The 11,515-nt window shown below is 43.2% G+C and overlaps 1 non-coding gene across 1 annotated transcript; it reads left to right on the top strand.

Annotated features, from left to right (window-relative positions):
- Positions 1-9,418: 9,418 nt before the first annotated feature.
- On the top strand, positions 9,419-9,490 carry TRNAG-UCC. Its single transcript has one exon. It is a non-coding gene; the product is annotated as a tRNA-Gly (tRNA).
- Positions 9,491-11,515: the final 2,025 nt, after the last annotated feature.

Raw genomic sequence — 11,515 nt, forward strand, 5'->3', positions numbered from 1 at the left:
GACCGGAGGCGGCCGGACCTGAGGTGGCCGGCGGCGGTGAGTAGTGCGGCGGCGGCGGCTGCTGTGAGGTGGCGGGGAAGGCGGCGGCGGCGGCGTTGGTGGTGGGAAGGTCCGACAAACTCATCGAACCCAAGCTACCTGATACCAAATTGGTAGAGGCTAGGGTTCTACCAGGTCTCGGACGTAGGTTGTAGTGGTTGAAGTGCGGGCTGCGAGGTTGGGGACGCCGGCGCCGGCGGTTGGGCGCCGTTGCGGCATGAGAGAGAGAGAGAGGCGGCTAGGGTTTGGGGCTCTCGTCTCCCGAGGGAGACGACAACAGAATATAATGTTTATTGTCTGCTTAATATCGAAGAGGTACATGTGTTTATATAGGAGGACAGCCTTCACTAAACCCTTGATAACTTGGACTCTAACTTAGACTCTAATATAACTTGGACTCTAATATAACTTGGACTCTAAGATAGGTAAGATAACTTGGGCTAAGCCCGTAATTAACCGTGTCCATTGGGCCTCCTCCGTTGGAACGTTGTACCGGTCATAACACTATCAATACAGTATTAACACAAATATGCGGTGTACTTCGATCACATGTCTAAGAACTAAAAAAGAAACTAGATATGAGTGGGTACTGGGAAAAAATTATCCGCATCACTCTGGTGAGATTTTGAAAATGATTGATTGGGGTATGAATTCAATATCGTATGGAACGACTAAGACTGCACATTACCAACACTCATTAATTACCACACACCAACCTGTTAGATTAATTCAGGATTAAGTGCTTATGGGTTGGCGTGTGGGTTTCTTCCAAGTCACATCACTCGACATGATAACAATCCCTAGGAACAATATATGATCTGTTGATAGGATATCCTTTGGCTGTTTCAATCGTCTAGATAGCTGCTGGTCGATCCATCTTCCAGTCAAAACGAATTCAACCATGTAAAATAAACAACTAATTAAACTCCACTGATAACTGTCCTGTCGATTACAATTGCATCACCTGTGCCGTTCAGTGTTCGTGTGCAAACTAGCTAAAGATATTGGAGGCAACAAAATCTGCATGGATCCTCTCTTTATTACAAAGAAAAACTCTTGACTGGATCTGTATTATATATCAGGTATATATATATTCAGAGCTGCACACGCCCATATATATTGATTATTGAGGTATATATTCAGTGTTCCACACCGCCCATAGTTTTAGTTTCCAATAAAAACTTCCGGATGCCCTGTCGCCTCATCTCTCACTCAACTTGTTGACAGAGACACTGTTGCCAGGTGATGCTAGTGGGCTATATAATTGGTGTACTATCTCAGACTCACACTACAGTAGCCTGGCTCCTGAACCCGGAGAGGGGGCGCGTATATACGCTAGAGTATAGTACTACAAGGCGGCCAGGCCCCATCGGCTAATGATTGGGAGGCAGAGCAGACATGGCAATGGCGTAAACGGCAACAGTGATCGAGTACGTGCGGTATCAGCTTGCATCCACTCGATCTATCGGGTACTTGCGTGCGTCGGGAATTTTAAGGGTTTCTTTCAGAACAGTGAAAGGCTACATATTCCAAAGCTGTGTGCTTTGGCTCTGTTCCTGGTTTTGGTTTCGCTTTTGGCATCTGGCGGAAAGAAAAGGAGAGGAAAGGAGAGATCGTAACGGTGAGATGCTTCGGCGATGGATGGATAGATGGCAGGCAGGAGTAGCCCCGTTTCTACTGTAGGAGAGATCGAAAAGACGATTTATGCTAATACTAGCAAAAGGGCCCGCGCGTTGCACCGGGTGAAAAATATATATATATACTTAGACAGTTGAAAAAAAAATATGCTTAGACAATATGAAAATCAGGAGTTAAGCCATTATATATTTTTATATTTACATGTTTAATATTTTCCAATTTCATGGTCAAAATTTATCAAACCATATTTAGTTTTTTATACACATTCTATATTTTTTCGTATACATCAGGAATATTTTTTATATGTGTTTGATATTTTCCAAGTACATGATTAGCATTTTTTTTCATATTAATTTGTTATGTCTAATTTTTTACATATACATTGTATTTTTTTGTGTATGTTTTTTATACATTGGAAACATTTTTATATGCACATTTAATATTTTTTAAATGCATGATTGAAAAATTCAAAAAGAATTAAAAAATATATAGTTATTTTTCATTACGCATTGTACCTTTTTCTATATAATGATTTCTTTATTCATTTTTGGCATTCCTTCAGTGCATGATTAACATTTTATCAAAGTCTGCATATATAGGTGATTTTTATAAATAAAATATTCAGAATATATCCAAATAAAACAAAAAAAATAATTAAGAAAAATAAGTGCTCAAGACCATACTGGACCGGCCCAGTCTCGCAGTTGGCGACAGAGATTTTTATAAGTAAAATATTCAGAATATATCCAAATAAAACAAAAAGAAATATTTAAGAAAAATAAGTGCTCAAGGCCATACTGGACCGGCACAGTCTCGCAGTTGGCGACAGAGAAAATAGGGGGAGAAAGGTGTGATGGAGAGGGATCGAACCCGCATCTTCAGGTTTTAAGCGCGCAGCTCCAACCATTTGGGATGGTCGTGCTGTTGTGATATCTTGTTGGATTTGTTCCTTTTGAAGGAGAGGAACGGCCGATTTATTAGAAGCAGACAATGAATCGTTTTTTAACTTACTGATGGCATTGGTGGATAATTTTTACCGATTTTAAGGGCAATATTAATGACGGACGACGGAAGCATTAATTGCTTTATTAGTAGGTAAAGATAAAGATATCTTTTGGGAAATAAGCTTTGGTTCCCTGGTTATATATACATCCTATATAGAATTATTTTTCTAATAATTAACTAAAAAATCAAAATAGTTAAGCATTATTTTTAGAATAAACTTAACTAACTTTTGTATTAGTATATAAATTTAAAAAAAACAAGTTGACTTCTCAGCTAAAAAGATAAAATTTATTTTGTTATTATGGATCACTATTCACACTATTTCGATCAAAGATTTGTTTTCTGAAAAGAAGTCAAAAAAGATTTTTCTTTTTGTAAAATTTTCTCACGATTACTACATAAGGTCAAGTTTATTTCAAAAATATTTTTAATTTTTTTGACTGTTTGTTGAATTACTATTTTTTATATAGGGTGTAGATGTCTCTATTTCAGTTGACAGACCCCGGCGTCGCCAACCCTAGGCGACACGGGTGATCACGTCGCCGTCCGAGTTCACGCCGGCGAGCTCGGGCAGTGGAATGTGATGGCGGCGACAGGGTGTTGTCCCTCGCACGCGGTGGCGTCTTCATCTTGCGGCGGCGACATGGCCACTACGGTGATTCGGCGGCACGGTGCGGCCGGATCCCGGTGATGGATGTGGCGGTGGTGACAGCGGCGGTGCGGCCTTCCGCGGCGGAGATGCCACTATGGCAATGGCCGGAATCTCATATCTCGCCGGGCCCAGGTGGGCTTAGGCGGGCTGATGGATCTGGTGCGCGACGGCACGCTGGCGCGGCAGGCCTGACTAAGTCGGCTTCTCTGGCACCGCGCGTGGTGGTGCCGCGGACGGTCAAATGGCGGCGTCTGGATCATTTTTGGTCCGGTCCCCGGCATAGAAGGAGGCGATCCGTGCACAAGAAGCTAGATGGATTTCTTCGAATAGATCTGGGTGAAAACCTAATCTCGGCTGATGCCAAGGCCGTCGATGGCGGCGCTCATCGGTGTAGTTCCCTTCTTGGAGGCATCGCCATGGTGAAGTTCTAGGCCACTATGTGCTACCTCCGGGGGAAACCCTAGATCAGTAGATCAGAAGACGGTGGCATTCTTCTGTTGTTTCACCCCTGGGGCGACGTTCTTGGAGGTGTACATGGGCTCGAGGGACCAGTGGACAACATCTTTGGTGGAGCGGTGCCTCATTCTACACAGTGATGGCGACGGATCTCAACGGCATGGTGCAATGCAGATTTGGCGTCCGACATGCGAGGATGGACTCACGCAGGAGGACAACGATGTCTAGAGTCGTGGTGGCGTCGATGGCAGAGAGACCTGACACAATTGATGTGTCTGTTTCTACTCTGAAGATGGATAGATGGATGACTGTGGTTTCGGGCCTTGCAGGGCGCGCAGTGGTGCCTATTGTGAGTGCGTCGGACCAGTGTGTGACCTAGTCCCGGTATGTGGCTAGGCTAGGGGCATCCGATTTTAGATGTTAGTGGTGCATGTTGTGAGTGTGCCGGACCGGTGTGTGACCACTCCCGGTATGTGGCTAGGCTAGGGGTATCCGGTTTTAGATATTAGGTTTTGGTGCGATGTATGTTTAATATTAGGCTTGCACATCAGCCTGGGCGTTCGGGTATTTTAGTTATTTCGGTTCGGGTAGTTCAATTTATGGGTAATTCGGGTACTCGAAAATGGGAACCAAAAAAATAACTGAACCCAAATTACCCAAAATTTCGGTTCGGGTAATTCGGGTACCCAAAATATTCGGAGCATACATCAACTTTTGATATGAATAACTCGGATAGTATGGGTATTTTTGATAATATGGATATTTTAGTTAGTATGGGTAACAAGTTAGTGTAATAATAGCATGAAAATTTTGGACAGTATGAATAATTTGGGTATTATGGGTATTTCGGGTTTTCCAGACTAGAACCCGAACCCTAATCCAAAAACCGAATAGTCAAGAAATGAGAACCGAACTCTTACCCGATACCCAAATTACCCGATAATTCGGGTAATTCGGTTCGGTTCGGGTTTGGGTAGCCAAACGCCCAGGGTGACTTGCACATTCGGCATTCCTCCATAAATTGGATAGGATTAGTAACAGGTGTTGCGAGGATTGGAGCTTTAGTCGTATCGATGTATTACCTTATAAGATTTTTATAAATAATTAATAAAATGATTGCATCTATACTACTAATAAAAAATCAAACGAAAACTTCTCTAAGTACACACAACTATTACCCCCACGAAAACAAACACCAATCACCATCACACAATTAGACAACAAATTACGATCTAACGGCCTTCCACCATCCATGCATCACCACCGTGTGCATTTACCAAATTAACTAAGGCTGACCGTGCTCCACCTCCTCCTACAGCGAAAAACTGTTGCACCTCCACGAAAAAAAAGGAGCCAATCAAGTACAGAAATTTAGGAAGAATTAACGGGAGCCAGTCGCCCTGGCCTGCACCTTCGCCGTCGCCTCCGCGTCCAACTCCCCCTCCTCGTCCGCGTCCTCCTCCCCCTCCCCGTCCGCCTCCTCCTCCCCCTCCCCGTCCGCCGCCCGCCGTGTCCCCCATCTCTGTCGCCGCCGTCGCCCACCGCGTCCCCATCTCGGTCGTCAGTGGCCTCCACCTCCACTACATGCAGGAGAGCCGCCATGCGGATGCACGAGGAGCAGTCGCCCCTTCCTCCGGGCACCCATGCGGAGTCGCCCACAGCGTCGCCCGGCGCAGCGCCCATTTCGGCCTTTATTCGTCGACCGGGTGCAATGCCTCATCTCGCCACACCTCACCCGGCGGACCTCCCACAGCGCTGGACAACCCCGCCTCCTCTGCAACTTTTGGGTTGTCAGTATCAGCGAAAAAATCTGCAACTCCAGTTATCTCTGCCTCTTTGTTTGGTAAGAGGTGGCTCAAATGCTAACCTCATTGGCATTATGTTATTTGTCTTGCAGTACAATCAAAGATTCAGAGGCTCAGGTTCGTGATGCATCTATGGGGAGGTTAGCATTCTGTTCAATATGAGACAGTATTGGTTTTCTCCTATTGTTTTTATTTTGGACCACCCATCATCTTATCACGATCTTGTGCATAACATGGTAGCTGAGCATGCTTGGAATGGCATGGTGATAGCAAGGAATTCACGTGTCTCCTGCGGCTTTCGCTGTTGATAAGACATGGTTATAGATATATACTACATACTACAATGCTAGCTGCTAAGTCAGAAGACGTAGGCCTGACCTCAATTTGTTTGTTGCTTCAGTCCCAGTAGATTCATTATTTTTCCTTTCTTTTTAGGTTTTATTGGGGATTTTTGCTGACAAAGTTGGGTGATCTAGGTAAATATAAGAGGTTGAATCGACCACTATAGTAGTTGCTGATAACTCCTTGTCTATTGGAAAAATATATAGTTCAAAACACTTCAACTGATGGTGTATCCTTGACGAGTTGGTTTATCTACTTTGGCTTGGTTGCCTGCTTCAGTGACTACATGATATTCGTTGCTCGGTGGAGACCAACACTGCATTTGTGCGTAGCATGCATGGCGTTCTCATCCAATGGGCCCGCGGCCGGTGGGGAATGACTGAAATAAATTGTGCAGGTTCATGTGGTCGATATTGAAGAAGGAACACATGTTTTTTTGGGTGATGTTGCTCTACACTTGTTCGTAGCAATGCTCAACATAGGTGATGGTTTGTTTGTGTTTTTTCTCCTAAACTTGATTTGTAGAAATTGCTGAAAAAATGAGTTGTATTGTTGCAGTAGTAGGAGCCGGGGCGGGTCCTTCCATCAAACCCTCCATGGAAAGGTACATGTTTCTTTCATGGATTTACCAATTGTGCTTCCAGCAAAATATTAGTCCCTTATCTTTGTGTGATTTAATAAATACAAAATATGTAAAGGTATGTTGATCCGGGAAAACTTGTGTTTATAGATTTTTTTTGTGCTTCAGTGGATTGCCTTGTGCAAAGAGATGATTACTGCTTGCCACCCAGCCCCTACCTGCAGGCCAAACTTGTCTAATTGTTCCTCAATGCCAAAATCATATTTTTTGCTGCTCATGCTGGCACTGTCCTCCCATTCTCCAGGTAAAGTTTGAGGCCTAAGCTCCGATATTCTATACAAACGGCAATTTTTAAAATAATGAGGTATGATGTGCATATTTCATGGATTGTAAAAAACATCTTGGTTATTTATTTTAGGTTCAAGCTGAGTGAACAGTGTTTGTGCTGAAAGTGACTGGTTTTCGCTTGTCAACTTGGCATATGTATGCATGAATCCAAATTTTCTCATTCTTTGATTCTGTGGGTCATTTTAGAACCTGTGATGTGTTTTTATTTCTAATACACAGTGTTGATGATGCTCTACGACTAGCAGAAAATCTTTTTTGTTGCACAAGGCATCTTATCTCTGAAGCTAAAATAAAGAACCAATATGTTGTCGCCGCATGCATCCTCCTTAACATCCATACAATAACACGTATAACAACCTAACTCGCCACCTACTTCACCCGGTATATTTTCCCTCCTCACCTCTTTATTTGTACTACACAGTGACATGCCAAACTGTAATTGTTGGAGAGTCTACGACCACTCTTGGTCCAACAGCCCACATCGTATCTGAATTTGAATATTAAAATTGGTTAACTTATGCCCGTGCTATTTGGAATCTTGAACAACTTTATTTGTTGCAGACTATAGAAATATGCAATCTACTGATTCAGGCACATTTGCAGATCTTATGTTATTACAGTTAACATTCTTTTGATAAATAGGTTTTGATCGCCAAAACTGGACTAGAATGAACGGATATGTTGACGATGTTCATCAAAGATTGTCGGATATCTCGACCGGTCTGCGGTACTTGGAAGAAAATTTCCTAGGTAACATTCACGACAAAAATGATTTTGTTGTTACATAGCACACTCCTCTCTGCGTGTTCCATGTCAAGTGGAGCAAACTCTCTTTTAGTGCTTTTGTGAGACTGTAATTTGGAACAAGATTCTTGAGTGGGTTCTACATTTTAAGTTTAATATAAGAAATGTTGTCAAATTATCAATATGCACTTATTATTGTAACTCAATGCGAATCGAGTTCTTCATATTTTTTCGTGCTTGCTACTGAGTATTATTTGTTAAGACCACTGTAAGCAGAGATAATTAAAAGAAAGCAATGTAAGGTGGAACTTAGTGCATTTGTACCTAAAAAACTACCATTGTTTCCAGAACACACAAGACCTATAACTTCTTAGTAGGAACATCGAGATTCCTAGCCGTAGTCAAAAGCTATGTTGTGAAGCCCCTTAAAATCTCAGAAAATGGGTTAACGATGTGGTTCAAGCGACCTTCTCTCTCCATATGAAGGTTATACCTGTCCAAACAAGGTTAAATGAGAGGTGAAGACACCCAGATCCTGGGATTACCAAAAATTAACATTTATGTGGCATTCTCATGTGCTAATGCTCATGCGACCATGGGGTTAACTACAAGACGTACTGCATGCGAGTTCATTATAGCAACTTCTCAGAGGTATGCAAATATTCCAAACTCTTTGGTTGCTGAAACACTTTCTCTCAAGGATGTGGTATGCACGACCTGTCAAGGAGGAAGAATGGCCTGATGTTACCATTCAATATAATTGTCAGATACTGGTGGAGATGTGGAACTAAACAAAACAGAACATATCAGATATTATGGGGCCCATGTGTGAAGTTGAGGAGCCGAGCCAGGTCTTTTTTTTTCTTATGGTGTCTTTTATTTTTAAAGGCTAATTTCTGAGTGCAAAGCTGCTCATGCAAGTTAGTGAACAGAGGCTGTGGCATAATGCCGCTCCGAATCAACTTGCATTTTGATGCAAACTGATAGTAGTCATGAAGAAGAGAGCTGAGCTCCTTTGATTGTGAAAAAAGCCCCTTTGATCTTTTGGTGTTAAGGTTTTACTTCACAATATTGGTTCAATGCCATTGCTATTTTTATGTGAGATATTTGCCTTTCATTTTAGCACTCATTCAGGAGTGTTCTGAGTATTTGCAACATGTGATGGAATGTCAAGATTTTCACAACACATTATCAATGCCTATGTTGTTTGCAGCTTTACATATGCATTTGGTTAGCAACCTCATCTAAGAAGTATGTGTTTGATCACTTGATCTACTATCCCTTGTTTGTTTCATCGGCTTTTTGTTATGAATTGATTGCACCATAATATTCAAGACCAATTGCATGATTGCATCTCCATGTAGCATCCCATAATATAAGATGTTTTTGCAAGAGATTTTTACTATTGCATGTATATGTGAATCTCATTGGATCAACATTTGAGACGTGCGTGCAGTGCAAGATTACTAGTGCATCTTAAAGATACAGAGGCCACGGATACATCGTCCTTTCTTTTATAAAAGGAAAAAAGGGTGTAGATGTCTCATAGACCAAACGTCCGCATCCATACCTTCTGTTGTACTACGTAGTTGGCTCTGTCGGTCTCTGCATGCGCTCCCTCGCCGGTTGCAGCCTGGGCACTCGCAGAAAGCGCGCGTTTGCAATCGAAGTCCGGAAATTTGCTGTGAGAAAAAATAGAGCCGAGGGTTTGAAGCTACTGCATATGCGTACACGGGAGTGAGGTATGCTCAGTTCCTGTTAAATTTGCTAATACTCCATATATTACTGTTTAACCAGGCAAGCACATAAGCGTCTGTAGTCCAACGGTTAGGATAATTGCCTTCCAAGCAATAGACCCGGGTTCGACTCCCGGCAGACGCAACTGTAATTTCGTCTACATATGTCAAGAATTTTATGACGCCCAACATAAACAGTAAAATCGTAAAAAATAAAAAGTTAGTTCAAAAAAATGGAATCTTTTTATGGTGAATCTGTGGTGTTCGTGCCAAATTTAAGATAGTTTGGACATCTAAGAAGCTTCCGGTAAAAATGACAAAATTGAGGGCTGTGAAAAAGTTTATGGTTTTATTCTATTTAGACCTGATTTTTTTAAGAGCTGCTCAAATGGCCAAATGCTTTAAAAATTGGCATGAAGATCATGCACTCATGCATGTTTTACCACAAAAAAAATGGAAATTTAAAAAAAAATCTATTTTTTTTCAATTTTACTATTCACTAGGTGCATCTGAGGTCGGACTCAAAGATGGATTATCAAATGTTCGCGTAGTCTATACTGAATACATGGCGCCGTTGCTGAAAGACACGACACGTGACGGTGCAAGCCGGGACACTCGATGCATGGCATTGCTCCTAGCAGGACACGTGATGATGCAATGGTCGGTCACCATTGCTACAAGACACGACACACAATGATACAAGCCGGGATGCTCGATGTACGTCGTTGCTGCAAGCAGGGGGCGCAATGCTGCAATGGTCAGTCTACATATGACAAAAGAGACAAAATTGAGGGCTGTGAAAAAGTTTATGGTTTTATTCTATTTAGACCTGATTTTTTTTGTTGAGAGCTGCTCAAATGGCCAAATGCTTTAAAAATTGGCATGAAGATCATGCAGTCATGCATGTTTTACCACAAAAAAAATGGAAATTTTAAAAAAAATCTATTTTTTCAATTTTACTATTCCCTAGGTGCATCTGAGGTCGGACTCAAAGATGGATTATCAAATGTTCGCGTAGTCTATACTGAATACATGGCGCCGTTGCTGAAAGACACGACACGTGACGGTGCAAGCCGGGACACTCGATGCATGGCATTGCTCCTAGCAGGACACGTGATGATGCAATGGTCGGTCACCATTGCTACAAGACACGACACACAATGATACAAGCCGGGATGCTCGATGTACGTCGTTGCTGCAAGCAGGGGGCGCAATGCTGCAATGGTCAGTCATCATTGCTACAAGATGCGACAAACGAGGATGCAAGCCGGGATGCTCGATGTACGTCTTTGTTGCAAGAGGGGGCGCGATGCTACACGAGATGGTCACCATTGCTACAAGACGCGACACACGATGCTGCAAGGGCCGGCCACCACTGCTACAAGATACGACGCTCGTTGTTGCAAGCCCGGACGCTAGATGCTCGTCGTTGCTGCAAGCGGGGCATGCGGCGCTGCAAGGGCCGGTCGCCGTTGCTACAAGACGTGACGCTCGTTGCTACAAGCCCGGACGCTAGATGCTCATCGTTGCAGCAAGCGGGGCATGCAACGCTCCAAGGGCAGGTAATCATTGCTGCAAGACGTGACGCCCGTTGTTGCAAGCCCGGAGGCTAGATGCTCGTCTTTGTTACAAGCATTGGCGATGCCAGCTGGAAAAAACTGTCGGGGCATTGCTTAAATTTTAGATTATTTTATTCATATTGTACATTAATTATATAGTAATTAGGCATGTTTTTCCTAAAAGTTGTGGGGGTGAGTTAACCCCATAGCTTATGCATGGAATCGCCAATGGTTGCAAGCGGGCCGCGGCACAATACCGGTGATTCTTGGTGCATGCAAAACACTTCCTATAGGATTGTCGAAGCATGCTTGTCCAGTTAACATTTTTGTCACCGTCACAGTCGTTGAAGCATGCAATTGCAGCAAAATCGAAGCCGCCGAACGACTGCTATAGGATCATTGAAGTAGTCGTGCCATCATTGCAGCACTGCCACAACCGGGAAGCATGTCATTGATGTATCGCCGAAGTAGCCAGGTCTCCGTCCCAGCATCGTTGGGGTTGTCGAAGCACGCCATCACAGCATCATCGTGGCCTTTCGAAGCACACCGCCGCCACGACTACTGAATCACCCACTACGACCGTCAAAGCACCCACCGCGACCATCGAAGCA

Source organism: Hordeum vulgare, chromosome 1H (genome assembly GCF_904849725.1).
Source record: "Hordeum vulgare subsp. vulgare chromosome 1H, MorexV3_pseudomolecules_assembly, whole genome shotgun sequence".
Lineage (NCBI taxonomy): Eukaryota > Viridiplantae > Streptophyta > Magnoliopsida > Poales > Poaceae > Hordeum > Hordeum vulgare.